We start from the raw sequence: 12,011 nt of genomic DNA, 5'->3' as shown, positions 1-12,011 counted from the left end.
TCAGCAAGGTTTTACCTATGGTTGTCGAGCTGGGTGGAAGTGTGACTAAAATGTAGTTTAAATTAACATCCGCATTGGAATGTTATTTTCTTGTTATTTTATTAACGAAAACATAAAGATGTTGAAGAAGAAATACTGTACTGCTGTTTTGAGTTAGAAATGTAACACTTTAGAGTACTTAAGCGTTGAATACATTGCAAATTGAGGGATTTTCACAAAAAAGTCTATTGTCCTGCTAATAGGTAACATTTACGTGATGGGCTACAGTACACTTGTGAAAAACAAGTGTTTGAAAAACCTGTTTTCAAAATGCCTCCAGTTGTCCACTAATGTGTAAATGAAAACACAGCATCTTGTTTATATTGCATTCTATACTGAAGATCATGATTAGGTGATTAATGGAGTCCGGTGTGTCAGCTGGGGCAAAACTGTGACGCCAGTCAGGCCCTCGAGGACTGGAATTGCCCACCCCTGCTTTATTGTAACCACAATGTCACAATTAATCTACCTTTCCATTACCTTTTGAGTTTGGGATTTACAAATGTGTGCTTTTCATTATTAGTTACATTGTTTAAGTTCGAACTTGCAGACTTTTTTTTCTTAAAATTATTGTTTTACCGTAAATTCCGGACTATAAGCCGCAACTTTTTTCCCAGCTTTGAACCTCGCGGCTTAAACAATGACGCGGCTAATATATGGATTTTTCCCGCTTTAAATTTTTTTTTCTTCCAAAAAAATACATTCTGTGACGTGCTCAGTTTTTTGGCGGCATGAAGCTTTCATTAGACCAATGAAATTGCCGAACGGGTTAAGGTCAAACAACTTTTTTGTTTACTGTTTAGATTAAATCGAGCGCTCTCAAACTTCCCATCATTCTGATTACGGTAGTCATTTTGTCACCCTCATCATGGCAAAGACACGGAGAAATGCATATGATGCAGCTTTCAAGTTGAAGGCGATTGATCTGGCTGTTGGAAAAGGAAATAGAGCTGCTGCACGGGAGCTTGTTCTTAATAAGTCGATGATAAGACGTTGGAAACAGCAGCGTGAGGAATTGACTCAGTGCAAAAAGACAACTAAAGCTTACTGCTAATTTTGTATTTTTTGTTACAAGCCGTGTTTCGTTAAAGCCTATTTATTTTTGTTACAAGCCGTGTTTCATTAAAGCCTATTTATTTTTGTTACAAGCCGTGTTTCGTTAAAGCCTGTGTAAAGTTCATTTGTTTCAATGTACCGGTAGGCAACGGCGGCTTATTTATGTTCAAAATAAAATAAAAAAAATTCAGTGGGTGCGGCTTATATTCGGGTGCGCTTAATAGTCCGGAAATTACGGTATGTTGGATGCTACGTTTTTGACCAGTTGCAATTGTAAGTAGACTTAATTTAAATAAAAATATATTAGGCTATTAAGCCTCATAGCCTACCTCAGCCAGTTAAGTTATTTTATATAGGTCTAGGCTCTGAAGAAATAGACTCCAATTAAGCCCTCTTGTTGTTTGTAAATTAAAATCAAGATTATTGTTGAAATTAATTGCTCAACTGCTGTAGGTTTTCTCCATCTGTTGGTGTGCAACACTTGCATAACAAGTTAGCTATATTTTCAGCACCTGCCAATGTTCATCTCCTATTGATTGCGCTGCGGTTGCCGCCAGTCTTTAAAATGTAACCTTTATTTAACTAGGCAAATCAGTTAGGAATAAATTCTTATTTACAATGACGGCCAAACCCGGATAACACTGGGCCAATTGTGCGCCGCCTTATGGCACTCCCAATCACGGTCGGATGTAATACAGCCTGAATTCGAACCAGGGACGGTAGTAAAGCCTCTTGCACCGAGCTGCAGTGCCTTAGACATTAACCGTGTATAGATAGATACAAATGATTTGTTGCAAGTTGGGGGGTTCACACCTAGCTCGGCTATTAGACAATAATTTAGTAAAGGTTGAATAGTCTATTGTTCAGCTAATAGCCCATCCTGCTACGCTTGTGAAAAACTAATAATACTTTTTTCCCTTTCCACATGTTCAAGATTCCAATTCATAGTGTTTTTGGCCACAATCGGCCCCTACCCCAATTCATTTTATTTTTATTTAACCAGGTAGGCTAGTTGAGAACGAGTTCTCATTTACAACTGCGACCTGGCCAAGAATAAAGCAAAGCAGTTCGACACATACAACAACAACAGAGTTACACAAGGAATAAACAAACATACAGTAGAAAAAAATCTATATACAGTGTATGCAAATGAAGTAAGATAAGGGAGGTAAGGCAATAAATAGGCCATGGTGGCGAAGTAATGACAATGTACCAATTAAACACTGGAGTGATTGATGTGCAGAAGATGAATGTGCAAGTAGAGATACTGGGTTGCAAAGGAGCAAGATAAATATATAAATAAATACAGTATGGGGATGAGGTAGTTGGATGGGCTATTTACAGATAAGCTATGTACAGGTGCAGTGATCTGTGAGCTGCTCTGGCAGCTGGTGCTTAAAGCTAGTGAGGGAGATATGAGTCTCCAGCTTCAGTGATTTTTGCAGTTCGTTCCAGTCATTGGCAGCAGAGAACTGGAAGGAAAGGCGGCCAAAGTAGGAATTGGCTTTGGGGCTGACTAGTGAGATATACCTGCTGGAGCACGTGCTACGGGTACGTGTTGCTATGGTGACCAGTGAGCTGAGATAAGGCGGGGCTTTACCTAGCAGAGACTTGTAGATGACCTGGAGCCAGTGGGTTTGGCGACGAGTATGAAGCGAGGGCCAGCCAACGAGAGCGTACAGGTCGCAATGGTGGGTAGTATATGGGGATTTGGTGACAAAACAGATGGCACTGTGATAGACTGCATCCAATTTGTTGAGGAGAGTGTTGGAGGCTATTTTGTAAATGACATCGCCGAAGTCGAGGATCGGTAGGATGGTCAGTTTTACGAGGGTATGTTTGGCAGCATGAGTGAAGGATGCTTTGTTGCGAAATAGGAAGCCGATTCTAGATGCTTAATGTGAGTCTGGAAGGAGAGTTTACAGTCTAACCAGACACCTAGGTATTTGTAGTTGTTCACCTATTATAAGTCAGAACCGTCCAGAGTAGTGATGCAGGCAGGTGCGGGCAGCGATCGGTTGAAGAGCATCCATTTAGCTTTACTTGCATTTAAGAGCAGTTGTAAGCAACGGAAGGAGAGTTGTATGGCATTGAAGCTCATCTGGAGGTTTGTTAACACAGTGTCCAAAGAAGGGCCAGAAGTATACAGAATGGTGTCGTCTGCGTAGAGGTGGATCAGAGAATCACCAGCAGCAAGAGTGACATAATTGATTTATACAGAGAATAGTTGGCCCGAGATTTGAACCCTGTGTCACCCCCATAGACTGCCAGAGGTCCAGACAACAGGCCCTCCGATTTGACATACTGAACTTGGGTGAGCTGCTGTGGGGGGTGCCAGGCGTTGACCGGGGTAGGGGTCGCCATGTGGAAAGCATGGCCAGCCGTAGAAAATGCTTATTGAAATTCTCAATTATAGTGGATTTTATCGGTGGTGACAGTGTTTCCTAGCCTCAGTGTAGTGGGCAGCTGGGAGGAGGTGCTCTTGGACTTTACAGTGTCCCACCGTGGACTTTACAGTGTCCCAGAACTTTTTTGAGTGTGCTACAGGATGCACATTTCTGTTTGAAAAACCTATCCTTAGGTAACCTAACTGCCTGTGTATATTGGTTCCTAACTTCCCTGAAAAGTTGCATATCACGGGGACTATTCAATGCTAATGCAGTATGCCACAGGATGTTTTTGTGCTGGTCAAGGGCAGTTAGGTCTGGAGTGAACCAAGGGCTATATCTGTTCCTGGTTGTACATTTTTTTAATGGAGCATGCTTTTTTAAGATTGTGAGGATGGCACTTTTAAAGAACATCCATGCATCCTCTACTGACGGGTTGAGGTCAATATCATTCCAGGATACCCCAGCCAGGTCGATTAGAAAGGCCTGCTTGCTGAAGTGTTTTAGGGAGCGTTTGACAGTGATGAGGGGAGGTCGTTTGACCGCAGACCCATTACGGATGCAGCCAATGAGGCAGTGATTGCTGAGATCCTGATAGCATCCGAACTAACTCGCCCTCCAAATACACCTCTGCTGTTTTCAATCAAGATCTCAGCGATCACTGCCTCATTGCTTGCATCCGTAATGGGTCTGCGACCAAACGACCACCCCTCATCACTGTCAAACGCTCCCTAAAACACTTCTGCGAGCAGGCCTTTCTAATCGACCTGACATTGATGACATTGACCTCATCCCGTCAGTAGAGGATGCCTGGTTATTCTTTGAAAGTGCCTTCCTCACCATCTTAAATAAGTATGCCCCATTAAAAAATGTTGAACTAGGAATAGATATAGTCCTTGGTTCACTCCAGACCTGTCTGCCCTTGACCAGCACAAAAGCATCCTGTGGCATACTGCATTAGCATCGAATAGCCCCTGTGATAAGCAACTTTTCAGGGAAGTTAGGAACAAATATACACAGGCAGTTAGGTTAGCTAAGGCTAGCTTTTTCAAACAGAAATTTGCATCCTGTAGTACAAACTCAAAAAGGTTCTGGGACACTTTAAAGTCCATAGAGAGTAAGAGCACCTCCCAGCTTCCCACTGCTCTGAGGCTAGGAAACACTGTTACCACCGATAAATCCACTATAATTGAGAATTTCAATAAGCATTTTCTATGGCTGGCCATGCTTTCCACCTGGCTACCCCTACCCCGGTCAACTGCCCGGCACCCTCCACAGCAACCCGCCAAAGCCCCAGCATTTCTCCTTCACCCAAATCCAGATAGCTGATGTTCTGAAAGAGCTGCAAAATCTGGACCCCTACAAATCAGCCTGGCTAGACAATCTGGACCCTCTCTTTCTAAAATTATCTGCCAAAATTGTTGCAACCCCTATTACTAGCCTGTTCAACCTCTCTTTCGTATCGTCTGAGATTTCCAAAGATTGGAAAGCTGCCGCGGTCATCCCCCTCTTCAAAGGGGTAACACTCTAGACCCAACTGCTACAGACCTATATCTATCCTACCCTGTCTTTCTAAGGTCCTTGAAAGCCAAGTTAACAAACAGATTACCGACCATTTCGAATCCCACCGTACCTTCTCCGCTATGCAATCGGGTTTCAGAGCTGGTCATGGGTGCACCTCAGCCACGCTCAATGTACTAAACGACATCATAACCGCCATCGATAAGAGACATTACTGTGCAGCCGTATTCATCGACCTGGCCAAGGCTTTCGACTCTGTCAATCACCACATTCTTATTGGCAGACTCGACAGCCTTGGTTTCTCAAATGATTGCCTCGCCTACTTCTCTGATAGAGTTCAGTGTGTCAAATCGGAGGGCCTGTTGTCTGGACCTCTGGCAGTCTCTCGGACCGACTCTCTTCTCTGTATACATCAATGATGTCACTCTTGCTGCTGGTGATTCTCTGATCCACCTCTACGCAGATGACACCATTCTGTATACTTCTGGCCCCTCTTTGGATACTGTGTTAATTAACCTCCAGACCAGCTTCAATGCCATACAACTCAACTTCCGTGGCCTCAAACTGCTCTTAAATGCAAGTAAAACTAAATGCATGCTATTCAATTGATCACTGCCCGCCCGTCCGTCCAGCATCACTACTCTGGACAGCTCTTAGAATACGTGGACAACTACAAATACCTAGGTGTCTTGTTAGACTGTAAACTCTCCTTCCAGACTCACATTAAGCATCACCAATCCAAAATTTAATCTAGAATCGGCTTCCTATTTCGCAACAAAGCATCCTTCACTCATGCGCCAAACATACCCTCGTAAAACTGACCATCCTACCGATCCTCGACTTCGGCGATGTCATCTATAAAATAGCCTCCAACACTCTACTCAACAAATTGGATGCAGTCTATCACAGTGCCATCCGTTTTGTCACCAAAGCCCCATACACTATCCACCACTGCGACCTGTACGCTCTCGTTGGTTGGCCCTATTTTCATACTCGTTGCCAAACCCACTGGCTGCAGGTTATCTACAAGTCTCTGCTAGGTAAAGCCCCGCCTTATCTCAGCTCACTGGTCACCATAGCAGCACCCACTCGTAGCACGCGCTCCAGCAGGTATATCTCACTGGTCACCCCCAAAGCCAACTCCCCCTTTGGCCGCCTTTCCTTCCAGTTCTCTGCTGCCAATGACTGGAACGAACTGCAAAAATCACTGAAGTTGGAGACTCATATCTCCCTCACTAGCTTTAAGCACCAGCAGTCAGAGCAGCTCACAGATCACTGCACCTGTACATAGCCCATCTGTAAACAGCCCATCTATCTACCTAATCCCCATACTGTATTTATTTATTTATTTATCTTGCTCCTTTGCACCCCAGTATCTCTACTTGCACATTCATCTTCTGCACATCTACCACTCCAGTGTTTAATTGCTATATTGTAATTACTTCACCACCATGGCCTATTTATTGCCTTAACTCCCTTATCTTACCTCATTTGCACTCACTGTATATAGATTTCTTTCTTTTTTTGTACTGTATTATTGACTGCATGATTTGTTTATTCCATGTGTAACTCTGTTATGTGTCGAATTGCTAGGCTTTATCTTGGCCAGGTCGCAGTTGCAAATGAGAACTTGTTCTCAACTAGCCTACCTGGTTAAATAAAGGTGAAATAAAATAAATAAAAGTCAAGCACCCAAGCTAACTTCCTAGCTACTTCCAGACATCTAAGTGAGAGACAACAGCTCACTGAACATTACTCGCCCTAGCAGAGCTGGTTAGGCTGTTATGTTATCCAGAGTGTTGGTGACTGCAACTGTGCTGTCAGATTGTCTGTTTGTAAATTCAGAGCACACACCGGATGCTCTGGCCAATGAGTAGGGTTGATCTGAACGTTCTGACTTCACAACGGCAGTCAATCAGTTAGCTTGGTTACTTAACATTGGCTAGCTTGCTAGCTACTTCCAGACACACAATGAGAGAACACCCCTCTGACAATTTTACTCGCCCTAGCAGAGCTGGTTAGGCTGTTTTCATGTTATCCAGAGTGTTGGTGACTGTAACTATGCTCCTGGCAACAATTTAATTATGCATTTTTTGCCGATGTCGTTTACTGACAACGGCCATATTCAACGGGCGTTGAGCGTTTGTAAATTCGTCAGTTATTCTGTGCTCTCTGGCAGACTCAGTGATCTGAAATCGGAGTACTTGGCAAGACTGAATCTTTGGCTAAACCAACTAGGCTCATAATTTAACAAAGTTCACATGTTCAAGAAGGCATTTCTGATTTAAAAAAAAGAAAGTTTACTTTCAAACGGCTCTCCTGTGAAGTAGTGACCCTGACATATGCTTAGTTTCCTGAAACGGTCACAAATGTCCTATCAATCACATTGGCTATGCATGGCCTGTCTGCAAGGAACTTGAAACATTGTATCAACTTTTAACGTGTCAGGCCTGAAGCTAGCAGCATTGTATAAAATATTCTGGGCCCTCAGTTTCCTGCGCCAGGGAGCTCCGGACAGTGTGGTGGTTAACTTCTGTATTATCAAATGAGGAGAGAACTTATCACACAAATCAGAGTTATACTTAAACAAAATCTTTAATAGTGAGAGCTTTGCAATAGCGATGGCTTGTCGACGAATCACCGTCTCTTTGATTCTTTGAGAGCAACAACACAAAGGCTACTGAGATCTTTTATAGCAAAGATCCACCCCTAGTCGACATAACAAACCACAGATGTTTTGAACGGGTCACAAGGTGAGACTTTTTTTAAATGGGAAAGGAGTATCCCGTAGCCAGATAGCATTCACTATAAATTATCGTTCAGTTTGGCCCCTAAGACGAGGTTCCAATCTCGTTCCTGGTACTTCATAGCATAAAACACCAACTCATCCAATGGCATAAATCAATTGTCAACTCCAGATACTCCCATCTCAAGTAAAACCCCTTCTTGACCCGACTCCTGGACAAGCTCACTGAGGGGAGTGAGCCTCTAGGTCATACACTAACCCAGGATAAGTGCAACATCAGAGATGACATACAATGGTTCCAGACACTACCACACACATCCCCCAATGCCAAAGGAGGGAGTGAGTGGCACACAGACATTGTGGAGACAAGTAATTGGTTCCGCATTAATCACGCCATCCCTTCACATGGTTTAAGAATAGGAAAAAACACATTCACATATGAAGACAATGTTCCCTCCTGTCCTCTTCCCTTTCTGTTATTCTGCATAGCTCCAGGGACATGTGAAAGACAAGCTTGACCTCGCCCCTCTCTGAGCCCCAGGTGACTGAGCCCCAGCTGAGGGAAGAAGTGCAACCGCCAACACCAGAGTCCGAAGGGATATACTTGTTATTAGAATGTATCACTTAAGCATATTATGCAGATAAGACATCATCTTACTTATCTATGTTAACCAACTAATTCTGATTCTTATGTCACAACAGACAGACACAGCTGTAGGCTATTTGCGCAAGGGATAAGAAGTAATCGGGTAGGCCTTTTTTTAAATTAAATTTCCACCGGATCAGAGCATGACATTTTTCCCCCTTTCATGCCAAGTGGTAATCGAAAGCAAAAGAGCTGGAAAGATTTGTTAAATATGCTACATTGAGGAACTATTGTCATTCTCAATGGATGTAAAAACAGGCTTAGTTAACTTGCTTTTTGTGGTGAAGAAAAGATTACTTTGAGAAGCTCCACAGTGATGGTGAGTTAAGACAATCAGAAATAGTATCAGATCTCCAAATGGACACATTTATAAGCCTACATTTGCGCGCAGGACAGGTAGCCTAGGCCTAGTTCTAAGCGTGTCCTTGCTCAAGATTGAAAGGAGAGTTCCAAACAAATGGCAATTAATAAAATGACAACTATGAAATGGAATGAAATAAACTTTTTAGCCACAAGTGTAGCCTAGGTTGTGAGCTCTGCAAACAGTGTCCACTATTACAATGACAACGGTAAGACTGTAATAATAATATATTGAATGCATTAACATTCAATATTTTAACATACAGTAACCAAACAAACATTGTATTTAGAAATGGTAATAAACGGTAAAAGTACTACTGGTGTGCCATCCCCGCGGCCTCTGAAATGGATAATTCCACTCAGACCAGCGTGAATCAGGCAGGTGTCTCGTGTGCCATACAATTTTTTTTAAATGTATATTTGCCACTGCTCAACTAAAAAATCTTGGTTGACCAACAGCCCATCTACTAAATGGGGTCAGCCCTAAAATGAATTGTGGGCAATTCGAAGTGACCGTGTCAGCCATTTGGCAGGGAACAGAATAAGGAATGAAGAGGGATTTCCTGAGCCAAATGTGTCAAACAATGCATCATTGTCACATATGATACTGCGACACAGAGTGCTTATTTATTTGCAGAGTAAAGGTAGAGTAATAATGATTCACTGTTACATTGTAATAATTACGTATGTACTATCAAGTTGATTTAAGAGTTAGCGGATAGGATGTTTTCCATTATTATAAGATAGCCCCTACAATAGTATATGCATTGGTTGAAGTTCAACGTTAAATTCAAATTTCCCTGCCATCATATCTAAGGCAATATGACACCAATGTCGATTGAAAATTTGCAAATCAACTTGGAGGTACACAACAAACTCCACGCCTCCCATCATGACCTGTCCAGGGTTTACTGAGAACCACTATACCAGATTTGACAGGGTCTTTAGAATTTACATGCTGACCACACCACTCGCGTTATAAATTAAATTTACACGTTATTAAATTTCATCCAATCTGCTCGCGAACATCTGCGTAGCCAGGCACTAAAATAGAACTTGGTTCTATTTTTCACGCATGACATGCTGCAAGTCCCGCCTCTCCCATCTGGTCATTGGTTTTTAGGAGTATATACCCATATGGGTGATTGAAAGCTGAACAGAGGTCCACACTCCAGTCCAGTTGGTGGTGGTAAGTCTAAAGAAGACTGAATGAGGAGAGGCGACAAATTAAGGAACCAAAAGCAGATCTCACTGAAGACCGTGAGCTGGAGGAAGACTGGTACAGGTGGTTCGCCGGTCTAGGAAAGATGACGGAAGCAAACAATGAAGTGGATTCTGAATCTAATGGCGATAGAATCAAGGAGAATTTGAATTTTGTCAGAAAGAATGGAAAATGGAGAAAAGTAGTGTACGGTGATGAATCTGTTAGAGTACGGTTTGTCAATGAGTGACCAGCTGATCGGATTACCAATCTTGAATAAACCATTTGAGATATCCAAACTGGTGGAGAGAGTGCTGGGTAAAGTGATGGCCGTGAGGATCACGAGAGGCGGGCTTGTTTTGATTTTTTTGTGCTTCTGCAGATCAGAAGGAACGTGTGTTGTCTCACCCGATTTGATAAGTTTGAAGTGTTGTGTATGTCTTCGGAACAGGGCACCCCTCAAGGGGGTTATATTTGGCGTCTCGTGGGAAGTCGATGTTGAAGAGATGAAAAATATTCCTGGAGTGATTGATGCACGTCGGATGAATCATGTGGTGACTGAAAAAAGGTCTAGCTGTTCTTTTGTTTTTTTTATATGGAATCTCTCTCTACTCAAGTGCAGTTTGGGTATATCAACTACATAGTCACAGCATTTATCCCAAGACCAATGCAGTGTGATCATTGTAAAGCTTTTGGTCATGTTTCATGTGTTTGCAGAAGGGAGAAGCCGAGATGTCCAAGTTGTGGAAAAGATCATGTTGTGTAAACCAAGAAGCCACGTCTTTGGAATGCCCGACAAGGGTGTAAGAGAATGAGGTGGCCAAAGTCAGGGCTGTCCAGAGCATTTCATATGCAGCAGCTGTTAAAAGGGTTGAGACTTTGAATGGTGCACCTGAAGAGTCCATGGTGGTGGATCCTGACATTTTAAAGGTTGAGATGGTGGACTTGTGGCCTTTATAGCTATGGTGATTAATGGCACTGACAAGATGGAGAGAAGGTCCAGGAGGATGGTTATCATTGTGGATGCGGCGGAACGGTTCCTGCAACTGAAAGATTTCTCCGCGGAGAGGTTACATGGAATATTGTCACAAGCCGTATCACCCTCTCAGGCCCTAGAGCCTGAGAAGAGAGATACAGTGAGGGAAAAAAGTATTTGATCCCCTGCTGATTTTGTACGTTTGCCCACTGACAAAGAAATGATCAGTCTATAATTTTAATGGTAGGTTTATTTGAACAGTGAGAGACAGAATAACAACAAAAAAATCCATGTCAAAAATGTTTTAAATTGATTTGCATTTTAATGAGGGAAATAAGTATTTGACCCCCTCTCAATCAGAAAGATTTCTGGCTCCCAGGTGTCTTTTATACAGGTAACGAGCTGAGATTAGGAGCACACTCTTAAAGGGAGTTGATAAGGAATTGAAAAATGGTATGGTTGAGAGGGATGAGGCAAATAAGTCTGCAGCCCAACTGATTGCAAACGTACTGCAAATTAAGAAATCATGTGACTAAACTAAATAAAAATAAACTATGCTATGAAACAAAGATACATTTTATAAAGAATAATAGTAAAAAGCTGTGGGGCACGTTATAAATGAGGTTTTGGGGAAAAAAGCCAACTCGGCTCCATCATTCATTGAATCAGATGGCTCATTCATCACAAAGCCCACTGATATTGCCAACTACTTTAATGACTTTTTCATTTGCAAGATAATTAAACTTAGGGATGACATGCCAACAACAAACACTGACACTACACATCCAAGTATATCGGACCAAATTATGAAAGACAAGAATTGTACTTTTGAATTCCGTAAAGTCAGTGTGGAAGAGGTGAAAAAATGATTATCTATCAACAATGACAAGCCACCGGGGTCTGACAATCTGGATGGAAAATGACTGAGCATAATAGCGGACGATATTGCCACTTCTTAAATTAAAGCCTACTAGAAAGTGTGTGTCCTCAGGCCTGGAGAGAAGCTAAAGTCATTCCGTTACCGAAGAATAGTAACGCCCCCTTTACTGGCTCAAATAGCCGACCAATCAGCCGGTTAC

The sequence above is a fragment of the Salmo salar genome, chromosome 20 (assembly GCF_965601325.2).
Source record: "Salmo salar chromosome 20, fSalSal1, whole genome shotgun sequence".
NCBI lineage: Eukaryota > Metazoa > Chordata > Actinopteri > Salmoniformes > Salmonidae > Salmo > Salmo salar.
Note: the sequence above shows the minus strand (reverse complement) of the source record.